Below are 3,205 nucleotides of genomic sequence, written 5' to 3' on the forward strand. Positions count from 1 at the left end.
TACCTCCTCCCCCGGTCTCTACCCTTCCTGATCACCCCTAACCCCCACCTCCCAAACCCACCTTACTGTAATATGTATCAAGATTCCTATCACAGATGTTATCCTGTCAGACCAAACACCTCCATATTCCAAGATTCCCGTTCCTGTTCCAAGATTCCCGTTCCCGGTCGGTTTTTCCTGGCGTCTTGCTTCCTCTTGGTCCTCTTTCTATTTTCTTTTATTCTTTCTCACGTCTTTCTTTCTCTCTTTTCTTCTTAATTATTTTAATTTCTTCTTTGTATAATTCTTGGTTTATTTTCGACCTCTCTCTCTCTCTCTCTCTCTCTCTCTCTCCCTCTAATTTCTCTCCATTTAAGTAACTCTCTCAATTCTCTTCTTCTCTTCCTCTTGTTCTCTTTACTCTCTCTAAACTCTCTTTAAACAATTCCTCTCTCTCTACTTCCCTACATCTCTCTCTCTCTCTCTCTCTCTCTCTCTCTCTCTCTCTCTCTCTCTCTCTCTCTCTCTCACCTACACCTGAATTATCTCAATATTCTCATTACGGTAAATAATTAATTCCGACATTTTCCAGTTGTCTGACTTCATTACAATAATTCGATTATACACATCATGGATTATAGCGTGTCAGTCATTTCTTAATAGGGGAATGTGGGGGACAGGTAGGGGAGGTAGATGAGGAAAGGAGACGAGGAGGGAGGAAGACGAGGGGATGTGGGGGGACGAAGAGGGAGGTAGATGAGGGAAGGAGACGAGGGAGAGGGGAAGAAGACGAGGGGAGGAAGACGAGGGGGGGAGGGAGGAGACGAGGAGAGGAGGAGGGGAGACGGGGAGGAGAGTCTTTAATAGGACAAATCGACCATTATATTCCCCCTTAGAATTATCTCAGAGCTAATTAAAACATGCGGCATTTATTTTTCTCCTGTGTAACCAATAATTAAATATGTTATATAATGGGTAAATAATGAGTCGTTAGTAATGTATGGGATCAAGGCATTAATGGATGTTTATATTTTACCCCATTACAAAACCCATTATCCTATTTTTTTATGTGATTATCCATTATATTTGTGGTTTATTCATTTGGTTTAGGGTAATTATTATTATTTACCCATTAAACTTTCATGACCATTTCCCCAATTTCCTCAGTTACCTATTTATTCATGTTGTTTCTGTTACCCATTTATCTATCCCACACACCCTCTTCACCTCCTCACCCTCACCTCCTCCCTCCTCCCTCACCTTCTCCCCTCACCTCCGTCTTCCCCTTTAGCTATCAATTCGGCCATTAGCTGACTCCATCACCTCACTCCCTCACAAAGACCAGTCGCTGATGCTCCTAATGTCTATTACGGGATATATCCATGTGCTGCTCCTCCCTCCCTTCCCACCTACACCCTTCCGTCCCTTCACTTCTCTCCCTTCCTTTCTATCCTACTATCCCTTCTCTCCTCCCCTTCCTCTGCCCTTCCCTCCTACACCTTTCTATCCCTTCGCTCCTTCTTTCCCCTTCCCTCCCTTGCTTCCTTCCGTCCCTCCCTTCTATCCTTCAATCCCTTCACTCCTCTACTTTCCCCCTTCTATCCCTTCCTTCCTCCCTCCCTTCCTTCACCTCCTTGCTTCCTTCCGTTCCTTCCTCCCTTTTCTCCTTCGTTCTTCTTCTTTCCGTTCCTCTCTTTTCTCTTTCATTTGCTCCTCCTTCCCTCCTTCTCTCCCTTCCCTTCCTACCTCTATTCCCTTTTCATCCCCCGTCCCTTCCTTTTATTTCTCCCTTCCTCTGGGTTTTATCCTGGGTTTATTCCCAACTTGAAATAAAAACATTACCCTTTGGTTTATTTTGCCTTGGGTACGAACTTCTTCCGCAGGTTTCTTTCCACGTGATCTCCACGTACATGACACCCACGTACATGACACCCACGTAAGACACCCACGTACATGATCTCCACGTACATGACCACCATACACCAGTCTGCCACGTACATGCTCCCATGCACCCACCCGCTCCGTACCTTGCACCCGTACGCACCCGCATGACATACATACCCCACGTCATGACACCCACGTACTGTTCCCGTACATACTACGTACGACACCAGTACACCCGTACATGATTTGTGGCCGTACTGACTACCACGTACATGACACCCACGTACATGACACCCACGTACATGACACCCACGTACATGACACCCAGTACATGACCTCCACGTACCTGACACTCAAGTACACAGGTATGACACCCAGCCCCGACTAACACCCCACACACCCACTAACATCCCCACACACCCACACAACACCCCCACACGCCCACACACACCCCCCACACACACCCCCACACGCCCCCACACGCCCACTAACACCCCACACGTCCACTAACACCCCTACACCCCACACGCCTACTAGCACCCCACACGCCAACCCACACCCACATGCCCACTAACACTCCCCCACACAACCACTAACACCCACACACCCCTACACACGCCCACACACCCACCACACGCCCCACTACCACCCTCAGTAGGAAAAGACACCTTAAAACCCCCCAACACGCCCACACATGCCCCACTACTACCCTCAGCAGGAACAGGACACCTTCACACCCCACTAACACCCCACACACGCTCACACACTCCCCACACGCCCACACCCACACACAGCCCACACCCCCCCACACGCCCACTACCACCATCAGTAGGAACAAGACACCTTCACACCCCACTAACACTCCCCACACGCCCACACCCCCACACGCCCACACCCCACACGCCCACACCCACACACACCCCCACACGCCCACACACCCCCGACACGCCCACACCCACACACGCCCACACACGCTCCACTACCACCCTCAGTAGGAACAGGACACCTTCACACCCCACTAACACCCCCACACGCCCACGCCCACACACACACCACCACACACGCCCCACCACACGCTCCACACCCACCACCACCCCCCACCCCCACACCCCCCACGCGCCACACCCCACCGCCCACACCCCCACACGCCCACACACGCCCACACCCCCACACACGCTCCACTACCACCCTCAGTAGGAACAAGACAACCCCCCATAACGACTCCACCTGGCGCTTCTCCAAGGATGTGATAATTAGTCTTGTTTTCCTTTGCAACTCTCGCTTTCTCCTTGAGTTGGTGGCGGACCCTCGGCTTTGTTGTTCCTCCTCAGTGAACGTCTTG

Source organism: Homarus americanus, unplaced genomic scaffold, assembly GCF_018991925.1.
Source record: "Homarus americanus isolate GMGI-L3 unplaced genomic scaffold, GMGI_Hamer_2.0 scaffold1211, whole genome shotgun sequence".
Classification (NCBI taxonomy): Eukaryota; Metazoa; Arthropoda; class Malacostraca; order Decapoda; family Nephropidae; genus Homarus; species Homarus americanus.